The sequence below is a fragment of the Topomyia yanbarensis genome, chromosome 3 (assembly GCF_030247195.1).
Source record: "Topomyia yanbarensis strain Yona2022 chromosome 3, ASM3024719v1, whole genome shotgun sequence".
In the NCBI taxonomy this organism is placed as follows: Eukaryota; Metazoa; Arthropoda; class Insecta; order Diptera; family Culicidae; genus Topomyia; species Topomyia yanbarensis.
The window spans coordinates 303,768,106-303,782,003 of record NC_080672.1 but is presented as its reverse complement, the minus strand read 5'-3'; the positions used below and the strand labels follow the sequence as shown (position 1 = coordinate 303,782,003).

The following is a 13,898-nucleotide window of genomic DNA, read 5'->3' as shown; positions in this document are numbered from 1 at the left end:
TTGCTTTAACGCATTTTGGACATCTATAACATTTTTTTTTTGTAAGTAAGTTGCACTGATGCTAACTCTTTTTTCTTTGTTTTTGATGTGATTTTTATTGATATTATCGAATGGCGCATTTCAAAGACCAATTTTGGTAAACTGAAAGCGTCTATATTGTTGACAGATTCATAAGCCCTGAGGTGATCAGTCTCAGTAGCATTATCAACTGTTATTTTGTTTTGGTCGATTTTCCCAGTTCTAGACCTAGTTTGAACTGGCAGGACAAGTAGTACTTCAGAATTGATAGTTACGCGTGAAAGAGCATCAGGTACCGTATTATTTTTGCCTTTCACGTATTCGATATCAAATGAGAAGTCTTCTAAATCCGTTCTCATCCTTGTTAATTTGGAGGATGGTTCTTTCATCGAAAATAAATATATAAGAGGTCGGTGATCAGTTTTCACTAAAAAGCGTCTTCCATATAAATATGGTCGAAAATGTTTGATTGCCCAGTGGATGGCTGTTAATTCTTGTTCTATGGTAGACTTATTACTTTCTCCTTTGGTGAACATTCTACTAGCGTATGCAACAGGTAGTTCAGCATCGCCATGTAATTGAGATAACACAGCTCCGCATGCTAATTTAGATGCGTCTGTGCTTAAAATAAATTGTTTATTGAAGTCCGGAAATTGTAAAATTCTTGGTGACATAAGCTCTTGTTTTAATTTTTCAAACGCATTTTTACACTCTTCACTCCACTTGAAGACTGCATTCTTTTTCAGAATTGCATTCAATGGAGCGGTTATATCAGAAAAGTAAGGTATGAACCTTCTGTAATAATTACAAAATGCGACAAAACGTCGTACTTCGTCCGCATTTTGGGGTACCGGATATTTTTCAATCACGGAGAATTTTGCCTTGTCAGGTTGAATTCCTTCGGCGGATATATGATGTCCTAAATAAGTAACATCTGCACAGAAGAAATGACATTTAGCAGGATTTAGCTTGAGATTAAATTGTTGGAGTTTGGTGAACACTCTTTCTAAATTTTTCAAATGGTGGTCAATAGAACATCCAATGACAATAATATCATCGATGTACAGAAAAGCACATTCCGGAGGAAGACCGCTTAAAGCTATAGTCATCATCCTTTGAAAACTATTGGGCGAGATTGACAGTCCAAATGGGAGTCTGTTAAACTCATAATGCCCTTGATGTGTGGAGAAGGCTGTTAACTTTTTTGAGTTTTTGTCTAGTTCGATTTGATGAAATCCTGACATCAAATCAAGAGTCTAAAAATATTTCGCTCTCCCAAGTTGGTCCAGAATATCATCTATTCTAGTTAGAGGAAATTTGTCGGCTATAATTTTTTTGTTAAGTTGACGAAAATCACAGACTAAACGATGCTTTTGATCTTTAGTATTGGATTTTTTCGGTACTAACAAAATTGGTGTGTTATAAGGTGACGTGGAGTCTTGAATAATTCCTTTCTCGAGTAAATCATTAACTTGTTTCGTTATTTCAGCTCTGTGAACTTCAGGAGTTCTGTAGTTTTTTATGTATACTGGTGTGTTGTCGGTAATATTTATATTTTGTTTATAAAAGTTATTGCAGGTTAGCATATCACCTTGCAAAGAGAAAATATTATTAAATTTTTTGCATAATTCTATTAATTTGCCTTTGGCTTCAGCATTTACACCATCAATATTTAATTCTTTCATGAGATTTGTATTTCGGTTTTCCTGGTCAACCTCTTTGAACGTATACATTATATATTGTTGTAGAGGGATTATCTGTTTAGTAAAATTTTTATCAATTATTACTGCTTTATTTGTTGTGTTAATGAATTTAGCTATTGCATGTTCTGAATTAACGATAGCGTTTCCGCAAAATACTCCGGGTTGAACTTCACATGACAGTAAAACGTTATCTTCTTTGGTGCTCTTCGTATTTATTTGTCTATAAACCTCACAGCGAGGTGGTAGGACAATTGTATCTTCACAAGTGTCTTCAATTATTATTTCAATTGGACCAAGGCTAGTAGCGCATGTTAATGTCCAAGTGTCATAATCAATATTACAATGATATTTGGTGAGAAAGTCTCGACCTAAAATACCATCTGTCGGAATTGGAAATTCGTCATTCACTATATGAAATTTATGTAATAGCGATACACCATCGCTAGTATACAGTTCTGTAGTCATAGAACCTTTAGTTTCAGTTTTGATATTGTTTATTCCCGTAATCAAGCATTTGTCAGTTATTGTGATAAATTCGTCTTGGTTTAATTTATTGGGTTTCAGAATCGATATCTCTGCTCCCGTATCTATCAAAAATGTACAAGTATAATTTGAAATTTTTGGTTTTAAATTGATAAAATTAGTTGGTTTGGTATGAATATTGAAAATGTATCTGGTCAATGGTTCCTTATTTGGGATAATGGGACTGCTTGTTGTGTTTGCTGTTGTTGTTCTTGCGGGTTGCTTATACCCCCAACATGCTGAGCATGTTGATTCTGCTGCTGCTGCTGCTGTGGCTGTTGAGGGCCTTGCCAGTTTTCCGCATCGTTGTAAAATATTTGATTATGTTGACGAGTATTTCCACCCCGTGTGTAACTTTGTCCGCGGTTATTCTGGATTCCGCGGCCTCTATTTCCATTTTGGTGTCCCCGATAATTGTAGTTATTTTGATTGAAAGGGCGGTTTTAGTAATATCCAATATTTAGTCTCCTGGCCATCTTGCCACACCGCGTGCTGCTCTAACGTATTTATTATATTTATTAGCGGATCTCCGCTTACCGTAGGATTTTTACTTGTACGCGACCCCATTTTTTTTAACTGTCACTGGTTGAGTGGGTAGCGGTCGGACGGCTGGATCTCGGTTAACTTGGCTAATGCTTAACAGTCACGTACTCATTCTCGATAATAGTAAGGTTCGTTCACTTGGTCGTAACTTAGCATCAGGTCACTTAATTCACTTGGTCGTAGTTTAACGGAATGGCGTATCTCACAATTTGGCTAGTTCTCATTCTTTTGGTTACTTTTCTTAGCACACTGGACGAATTTTCCACCACTGGAACTCCTCACTTTTATTTGTATAAGTTCTTCTGGAGTAATTGGCAGTTGCTGTGCGATCACTACTAATCAGTTGGGTCTTTAGTTCTCCATTTTCACTTAACACACGCGAGAACGGAACGAGCTGTTAGGATTCGCGGATCTACAGTACAAGTGCGGGTTCGTGCCGCTGGTAATCACTGCTCGGATACGAGCCACGGTCGCCATGTAAGTTTGTCTTACTTAGAATGAATTATTTTATTCAATATTTAGTTTTTATATGCATGACGATTGCCATGCATACATCGATACATAGTACATAGGGTCATAGCGTTAGACGCCTGGAGTGACAATTTGCTGCGCCGTATCCATGTGCCTTGCACGTCATCAAATGTGCAGCGTCGACAATAGACCTCGGTGATCGACCGCTCGAGTTGGTCACCGGTGTGCTGTGCGAATAAAGTTCGATTGAGTACAGTCGAACTTTATATAGCACGGTATAATTTAATTAGTGGGACGTCACAAACGACAAATCACAAATTTTCACGTTTATTTAATCAAATAATTCTTACAATTTACGAAATTCGTTATCATCCCACGAAATTTGTTTTGTACTATTTACGAGCAACCCACAATGAAAATAAAAACAACTTCAAAAGAGCTTTAATTTTTGTACTTATTACGGATAATGTTCTTATTATTAACGAAATCGATTCATAGTCAACTCACAGAATTTTTTTGCTTCAACTTAAAAAAAATGGGCTATCTTTCATCTATTTATTAATCTAAAAAATTGATGTAGTTTAACATCGATCCTAAAAGATCGGATAAAAGAAAAATATGTAAAAATATGGACATTTTTGTTTGATGAACGAAAATTAAATTGTGCGACAAACGAAATCGTTCAATGTACGAGAAACAAATTCGCCCTTTCTGAAAATATTCGTTCTATGTACAAACTTTTAGTAAAAGGACTAAACATTTCGTTTTGTTCGCGGAAAATAGTTTCGTCATCGACGATAACTTTCATGAGTGCACCAAATATATTATTATGTTTATGAAGGCTTTAACCACTGAGGGTCATTCGCCTAGTGCACTAAATGTATAAAATAATGAAAATTTCGTTCATTAAGCCGTTATTTTTCCAGATCGTAAAATGAACGAAAGCAACTATTTACAATGCACGAAATGATTCGTTGCAGAAAACAACCAATCAATTCATGCATTGTATCATCATTTTCATTCTATTAACGATTTATTTTTTCTGTTCACAAGCTTTATTCCAAAAAAATCCCTTCGTTTCAAAATGCGCAATGTCACACACACACAAGATTGTGATTTCGCTTCTTTATATCAGAGATTCAGTGTCTTTTAAAAATAACTAAGCGCGATAAACACATGACCATTTATTTGTACACAAGAAATCAAAAATCTACTCCCAAGCAGCATCGACCAGACATTTTTGAATATTTCCAAATGACTTACTGGATCACCTCTAGTTCTTAGAGGTCAGTTGGATCGCAGCACTTGCTCTGCAATTATCCTATACACTAAGAATCGGTTGCGTAGCCTGTCGAAACAGAAGGATAACTTCCGCAACGGAACGTAGAACCAGGACATTGTTTTGTTACAGTTTGTTCATCTACCGATAAACATTGGCCAGTTAGTGTCCAAAATTGTATAGTGATTTTTTCTTGCTCCGAAGCTATCACTGCAACTACTTGACCGATTTTGTTGAAATTCTACGAAAATGCAAATTAATATCTACTATAAATTATACTTCCAGTTAAAATGTCTGCTATTTTTATCGACACACTAAAAGCTACAAACAATTGATAAGGCCAATTTTTTTCGGATTCAGTCTTTGAATCAAGTGCATATTTAAAAAATCTCAACTCATATGTTCTTAAATAACAGTAGCAGTATATTTAGCTGCGTTGCTTTTACTATAATCAAATTCTCCTCTTAAAAGCATCTCCAATTCACGACAGTCATATTCTTACGCCATCTGCCGGCATCGCACTTTGAATTTTCTCCGCGAGGTAATATTGTTTTATAACTTTCACACGGAGCATCAAGACCGTTTTATTTTATGTATACACCCCCCCTAATATTCGCCGAGAATGCTCAAGACGAAACAAACTTGCACGCCCATCGATTCAAACCACGGCTACTGTCACCATTCATATAGCGTTTATATTTCTGTACTGAATAACGTCAGCTCACTGCACCACTTAGGGACCATTCATAAATTATGCAACACTTTCAGGTGGTTGGGGGTGGGGTGATACGACAAAATGTGACATGTCGTGACATATGGGGGAGGTGGAGTAAGCTAGAACGTTACGTAACATTTTTAACTGAAGAATTTTTTTTTGCGTTTGTTAAACTTCAGTTTTTATTTCACCAATCATGTAAACTATATAGCGTGATTTATTGGATCCAGAAATCTCCTGTTGCCGCGGATCACTTTTCCTGGTGGTGGTTCCGAGCTAGTTTTTACAGCTTTGGATGGCTGGTGTCCCTTGAGAGCGTCATTTGCAATGACAACAGCTTTTTAGCGTTTTTTCGGCAGTTTTTAGCGGTCTACATACACAGTACTTGCATATTATAATCATTCTGTTTCAAGAATCTCTTAGTTTTTCGCGCCATTATACAGGAGAAATGCGTCGAGGACGACCACCCCGAGTAAGATAGATTTTTTTGCGATTTTTCTTAGAACTTTGCGTGAAGCGAATTGATCAAAACTTTTGTACATTATAGTGTATCATGTCAATAACATTCTGTAATTTTTCTATGCAAAAATATCGACAAAAGACTCGGTGACGAAGCTTTTTGTAGAACGACTCTGGAAAAACACGATTTGCGCCCAAAAACTATTTAACAGATTTCTTTCAAACTTTGCATACTCATTCTATGTAAAAAATACCTAACTCTTACGTTGAGTTTTTGAGATAAATTTTCTATTAAGGGTTTTTTATACTCATTTTAAATAAAAATGTACTTTCAGCGAAAAAATCCGCATTTTTTCCACGCTGAAACACTCTCCCCCTTAAAGTAAGTTTTTAAAATAATTTGTCTAATACAATTTAGTTCCCTCGCCTTTGTTGATGGGTGTGACGGTATGCAAAGATATTTCGTGCATCAGTACTAAAGAATCTTTGACAGACAATTGCTTTCAGATGGTTACTGCATTACGCCTATTCGATAGTGGTGCATCGAGGAGACCGAGCGGGCGTATGTTTTGTGTGTTTTCATATTCTGCACCTGCCCATATTAACGATCAACCATTGTGCACAGGCACTGGCGTGGCCGACTGGCAGGTCGACATGGATTGGAGATATTGTTCCACAACTTAATGACAGTGTTAATAAAGGGCGAACACGAAATTATTGCGACACATTCAACAGGGCATAACTTTTTTACCATTGGGTAAAAATCAACCAAATTTTGCACACTTTCTCATTGATGTGTATTGTTTACATGCTGTCAAATTCGAAGTCGTGTTTTTCGATTCAACGAAAATGGAGGTGAACCAACGCGAGTCGAGAGAACAAATTCTTTCCAAACACCTGGAATTTCCTGACCTGTCGCTCCAGCAGTTGGGAAAAATGTTGAACATTCACCATTCAACCATCTCCAGAGTGTTGAAGCGGTTCCAGGAGCAGTTGACGTTGGATCACGGCAAAGGAGTTGGAAGAAAACCGGTACCGGAGAACAAAAAGACGGAGGGAAAGGTGAAGCGGATGATTAAAGCAAATCCCAACTTCTCAAGCCGTGATTTGGCTGAAAAGATCGGCATGTCGCAGAGCTACGCCCAGAATGCAAAGAAGAGAGCTGGACTACATACATACATGGTACAGAACTTCCCAAACCGCGATGAGCGGCAACAATCGGCGGCTAAAACTCGGGCACGGAAACTCTACGAGAAGATGCTGACAAAATATGGCTGCTGTGTGATGGACGACGAAACGTATATAAAAGCCGATTTTAAGCAAATTCCGGGGTTGGAGTTTTTCACCGGCAAGAGCAAGTTCTATGTGGACGACAAATTTAAGCCTGCTCTTGCGGACTGAGGAGTGAGCCTTTCGTGACAAAGGGCACAATCTGAGTGCCTCGAGAAGCGCCTTTTGCCGTTCTTGCAGCAGCACGACGAAGCTCCGCTATTTTGGCCAGATTTGGCATCATGCCACTATTCTAAAAGTGTCCTGGAGTGGTATGAGACCAATTCTGTCCATTTTGTTCCAAAGGACATGAATTCGCCAAACTGTCCGGAGCTGCGCCCGGTGGAGCAGTACTGGGCAATGATGAAGCGGGAACTTCGGAAGAGCAAGCAGACAGTAAAAGACGAGAAGGACATGTTAAGAAAATGGAAAAAAACTGAGAAACTGGTACCGGATGACACTGTAAAGACTTTGATGGCGGGCATCAAGCGAAAATGCGTTCAATTTTACACTCAAGGCTCCATCGATTAACTTTTCATTTGATTTTTGATGTAAATATATTTATAAAACTACCCTAAAATTTTGGTTTGATTTTAAACATTATAAGAAAATTGGCATGATATTTTCGGTGTCGCAATAATTTCGTGTTCGCCCTTTAGACACGGCTCGCGGTGGGGGTCATCGTGTGTGAATTTATCGGTCGACATCGTCATCGTTCACAGTCTTTAAAAATTGTTAAAGTAGAAGCTTAGGTTGTGTTGTAATAATTGTAGTTTTTAGTACTAGTGTACAATTGTTATATGCTAGTCGTATGTCTATCTGTGTATGTGGTTGTCTGAATATTTGTGACAGCTGGGTCAGGGAATGGATGCAGAACTGGCGTATACGATAGAATAGTGGGTAATCCTTTCTAGGAGTCATTAGTCATTTTTTCTGGTGTTCAGTTCGTCCATTCGATTCGATTCATTCGGGAAGATCGGGTTGGATAAGGTACGGTACCAATTTACCGACGCACGTGAATCATACATTCCCGGTCAGCATAGCACGAAAAAAATATTGATTGATAAATAAATATCATTTGCTGATATTGATAAATAAATATCATTTGCTGGTATTTAGACGAGTTTAAGTAGTTTGATTGCATGTTAAATGTGATCTTTTCTTCTACTTCATTAGTCTGTTCGAGTAGTTCGCTTTTTCACTTTTCATGTATACCAAAAATAACATCGGTAAATTTATACACTTTTAATTATTCTCTTTGCATCTTTTTTCTTTATTCAGCATTTATTATGATATCTAAAATTAGATTCATTCTAACACTCATTACCACAATGAATTGTATATTCTCTCATACACGCACAATCTTTTTCATTCTAAACGTACAAACGCTTGTGTCCTTCGCGATAATACAAACCTGGTAACAAAAGCGAGCTTTCAATTGCACTCATTTATACATATTTACGCCCGCGATCTCGCCAACATTAAAACATCTCGTGAACGTTTTGATACCAATAAATACACAAACCCGGTCTCTAGCATTAACCCACCGCTCGCGCGATCATGAATCGTTCTCCTCCGGAAGTCTATTCTTGATCCTGGCAGCCTAGCCTCATGCTTTCAGTTGGATCAATACAAAACGACGCTCATATTAACTAGACAACACGTTCCATGGCGACATGACCAGGAACTAAATGAAATGAAACTCTAATGATATGGAGAAACTTAATCTCATCTAGAATCTGTAGTACACAGTAAAAATTAAGCATCAGATTCGTTACATACAGGCTAGCGATAGCGACAAACACGTTAACATACAAACACTCGAACCCTTCGCGATCATCTATGCCCACGATCTCGCCCTTCACCATGATACGCCCGCGATCTCGCAAAGAGTATAACACCCTGTTGACTAAGTGAACGCTTATAAATTCACAAACGCGCTCTTATGAGTGAACTTAAAAACGCACGTGTTTGCGCGATCATGAACCGGTTTCGTCCGAAAATCCCTATCCTCGGCCCTAGTAGCATAGGTCCAATGCCTTCAGGTAGACCAATCGAAAAATGACGCTCATATCAACAAAACAACACGTTCCATGGCGACATGACCGGGAACTCACTCTCTTCTGGCATCTGAACCGTACACTGAAAATTAAGTAACAGATCCACCGTCACCGCAATCATCTAAAACATCCGCAAATATCTCATATCCACTGGACATCACGTTCCATGGCGACATGACCGGGAACTCCAGTGATATGGGGTAACTCACTCCCTGTCAGAATGGGAACCGTACACCGAAAACTAAATATCAGAATGATGCACAGTGGCACCTGTTCATACAAAGTTGTGACAAAATTATAAAAATTGGTTTATGTGGCTAAAAATTGGGTTTTTAACTAATTTTGGGTCGCTGAATCCATTTCTGCTATCATGTTTGAAATTCCATATTTCTTTTTTTTCGACTACCTTTATGTAAACCCATTTGAAAGCGTTGGTCGTTAAAGGGATAATATACTCGTTAATCATAGTAGCCAATCACATCGGATAGTAGAAATGGTTGACAAAACTAGTAAAAATAAATAATTTTTCAGTATTATGATGTTGTTCAGACAACCAATTTGTAAGGAGATTTATAAGCTACAGAGCGTCTCCATATAGGTATTTTCAAAAATATAGTTTTAATAACTTTGGCGCAAGATGAGGCCTGTACATCTTGAAACCACACTAAATTTGGAGTCAGTATCTTGATAAGGGACCTATGGGAGGCCATCTCAAAACTGGAAAGATATAGAAAGATAAATTACTGATATGACGTTGAATTTCTCAATAGCATTTTCTTGATGCAAAATAAACGTAACATTTCTACACATCTATAGTTTAGCATATTCATTCTTTTTTTTAAAGAACTCAAAATTGCTCCAATCGGCCGCGTAGTTCTTGAGATATCGCCATTTGAAGTAAGTTCTAAGGAACTAACAATTCTAATGAATAGAACTGAATAGAAATCCACGAAATCACTTGTTTCAACGATATGTTAAAAATTAATTTTTCATCCGATTATCGTAAAACTCTGAGATACTTATATTCAAGCTGAGAGAAAAATAAAATAAATATTTACCACAGAATTACAGGACATTGCTTTTTGGGGTTTTGTCACTCGTCGTGCCACTGTGTGACGGTCCGCGTAACCATCCACCGCGAATATGTGAATAGCCACACGGTTACAAAATCGAATTTATACACGCGAAGTCACATACACGCGAGCACATGCGACAAATACGTTAACGTACGAACGCTTAAGCCATTCGCGATTATCCACGCACAACTACGCCCACGATCGCGCAAACCTGATAACACACCGGTAATACGGTGAACGTTTTAGTACTTACTTTTTAGTAGTTACAAACGCAGTCTCAAACGTGAACTCACACACGCCGATGTTCGCGCGATAATATATCGGTCACGCCCAGAAATCTTTACCATCCGTCCAAGCATCTTAGGTCCATACTTTCAGTTGAACCAATTAAAAAAAAACTCATCCACTAGACAACTCGTTCCATAGCGACATGACCGGAAACTCTAGTGATATGGAAGAATTCACTTTCTTATAGTATCTGAACCGTACACCGAAAATAAAGTATCAAATGCACGGTCCGCACGCGATCATCCATACACGTAATATAGCCGTTAGCACACGCAACATACAAACGCACACGCGATCGAACATGTTAACGTATATGCGCTCGAGCCCTTCGCGATGCATCACGCGCTCGCGAAGTCCCTGCGCCCGCAAATATCTGAACCGTACAATGAATATCACATTCAGAATCATGGCCCGCTGCAAGTGGCCTTAAGCAGTGTTTTAGTGGGTGACATTACCCGTCTCGTCTGCAATTGTAGTGAGGGATTCTGATGGGGAGCCCTTCCGAGAATCTAGCTCTACAGTTCCAGTGGGACAACTTTCGAAATAAAAATGACTAAAAAGTGTATTTTTTGCGGGGGATTCCGCAAAATCTTCTGCCATTCTCTGCGCACAAGCTGCGCAGGGATAAATTAATCCTTATCCTTTGTTAACTCTGGTTGAGTCTGAATCTGTCGAGGAAAGGAACATATTTTGTTAATCTTTCCACTCCTGGACTGCCTCGTATAGGTTCCAAGGTGTCACCTTTTTTGGATGCGTCAACTATACATCAATATTTATTAGGCGCTTTTGGTTCGAAGAACCGGTTTTCTGCAAAAGTATTCAGAACCAGTCTATGATAGTTAATCTTTATTCTCATATTTCCTCGATTGAAAATCGGTGACGTTCGATATGACGCGCAGCATAGTGTGCGCGTAACAATATGAGGGTTTTTAACATTACTGGTTTGACTTCTCTGTATTGAAACATGATGCTTACTATAAACTTATCACAAATACTGACAGATCGTCGAAGTATATTTAATAACGTCCATATAAATAATATTGCAACACTTTTTTCCTTGGCTGAGCTCTTGAACGTTATTAGAGTGCATCGATTTTTATACATGGTATTTGATTCATCACCAAGATAGTTGGTAAATCGATTAGCTTGTACGCAGTTCACCTGGGTTCGATTCCAAACCCCGCACATAGGGATAGAAATTTTTCCCAAAAGAGATTTCTCTAACCCCAGAAGAGGCGGATGACCCCAAGGTTAAAACCACTACAATCAAAATAGAAAAAAAAACTCGCTCATTGCAGATTTAAAACTTTTTGGTGATATCCAAAGGGAAAAAGAGATCGAAATATTGAGTTTTGTGTACATTACACAAAACTCAATATTTCGATCTCTTTTTCCCTTTAACAATTATGTAAAAAGAATCACCCCAGAGGCAGGATTAGAACCTGCAACCTTTGGGTATCCGGCCCACTGTACTAACCCTTATGGTATGCGTGACTAAAAATCTTAAATAAAGTACTGGCACTTATGTCAATGTGATGAGTCAAAGTCGAAATGCAAATTCCATGACTAATTTACTCAAAAATGAATTTATTGTTGCCGATTTACGAAACTATCATTGTAGTCATGACTGCAAAACGGTTAGATTTAGCACGGCTAAATTCTTCGTTTAGGACTGGTGGTATCCAACGGGGAAAACGATCGGAAATGGTGAGTGAAGCTAAGCAATCATGCGAAAAAAAATCCCCCCAGAGGCGAGATTCGAGCTCGCAACCTTTGAGACTCCGGCCCAATACGGGAGCGAACCCGCATTGGGCCGGAGTCTCAAAGGTTGCGAGTTCGAATCTCGCCTCTGGGGGGAATTTTTTTCGCATGATTGCTTAGCTTCACTCACCATTTCCGATCGTTTTTCCCCGTTGGATACCACCAGTCCTAAATAAGGTATTGGCACTTAAGTCAAAAGACCAAAAAATGAATTATTAGTTTAATTCGAAGGGGCGGGTTCGCTCCCGTCATACCTCTGTTCACTGGACAAGGGACCAGAAATCGACAGTCTTCATTAGCTCTGTCACCCACCGAAGTACGATGGATAATGAACTAAAAATTAGACATCAGACGATAATAAGAAACCCGGGCCTTGGTTTCTAGCGGGGAAATTAAATAGATCAAATGTGTTGCAGGCAGGGTACGATCACCGTCACCAGTGGGATAATCATGTGTTATTTCTGGGATGTCACCATACCCAGGGATAGCATAAGGGTTAGTGCATTGGGCCGGAGTCTCAAAGGTTGCGCGTTCGAATCTTGCATCTGGGGGGAATTTTTTTCACATGATTGCTTAGCTTCACTCACCATTTCCGATCGTTTTTCCCCGTTGGATACCACCAGTCCTAAATAAGGTATTGGCACTTAAGTCAAAAGACCAAAAATTGAATTATTAGTTTAAATTCTTCGTTTTTTTTAATATGATCCCCAGCCGAACTAGGGTTGTGGTACCGGTAATACCGGTACCGAAAATCCCGGGAATACCGACCCATTTTTGGTACCGTAATACCGGTACTGAACAAAAGCCAGTACCGGTATTTTCGGTACTATACGATTTTTTATGACAAATATGTTAACTCTGCAGGGGATCTGTTTCAAAATATCGGTCTGCAAGATAACGTTTAATTATATTAATTTGCCTTCTAGATAAATCGTTGAGATGACACCTTTGTTTTATTAGCGACATTCTGATTGGTTTCCATTATTCACTGAGTGGCGCGTAATAAGACTATGGTCTAAGTAATGTCTGTATTTGGTTTGCTCTTAAACCTTTATCTATAAAAGAACGAACAGCGATTTAGTAGCTAACAGTTTTAGACTTGGTGAACTACTTCAAATGAGGCGATTTGTAATTATTTATGATCGGAAATTCAGCAAAACTCCATAGTTTACAGGAAAGCAAGGAGCCTTGATATGCATAAGAGATTAGTAAGCAAACAACATAAAGGTCGAAACCAATATTCAGAAAAGCAAGAAAGGAAATGCGATTAACCTGCTCGGATTTACTGCCATTCTCGCTTTGATTTACTGTTGTTAATAGGGTTGCATACATTTACCATCTGTTCAAGTCGACGAATGTCGCACCACTTAGCAGTTATTGATTTCAAAGTGGCCTAGATTTCTTAATAAAAGAAGGTGCCCTATACGAAAAATATCTTTTGTGAAATGAGTCTTGCCATTCCGAAGCAATTAAAAACAATAAACATGTTTTTTGATCAGCACAAATCAATCATCTGAGAATAAGATCATCAGTTTGAGCATTCAATTTCAGTTTGAAGCTTTTTTCGAATTTTTTAAAATAAATATTCGAGTACCGGTACTTTACCGGTACTACCGGTACTGAGGGCTTCAGTACGGTTCTCGCCAAAAAGGGTCGGTACTGCGAACCCTAAGCCGAACTTCTATATTATTACTACTATATTATTTACCCACAGGTATATAATACACTATGATT

At 38.4% G+C, this 13,898-nt stretch overlaps 1 protein-coding gene across 18 annotated transcripts in view; it reads left to right on the top strand.

Moving 5' to 3' along the window:
* LOC131686915 (inositol 1,4,5-trisphosphate receptor) overlaps positions 1-13,898 on the top strand; it is a 135,227-nt gene that overhangs the window by 66,645 nt on the left and 54,684 nt on the right. The gene's annotated exons all lie outside the window — the stretch shown is intronic.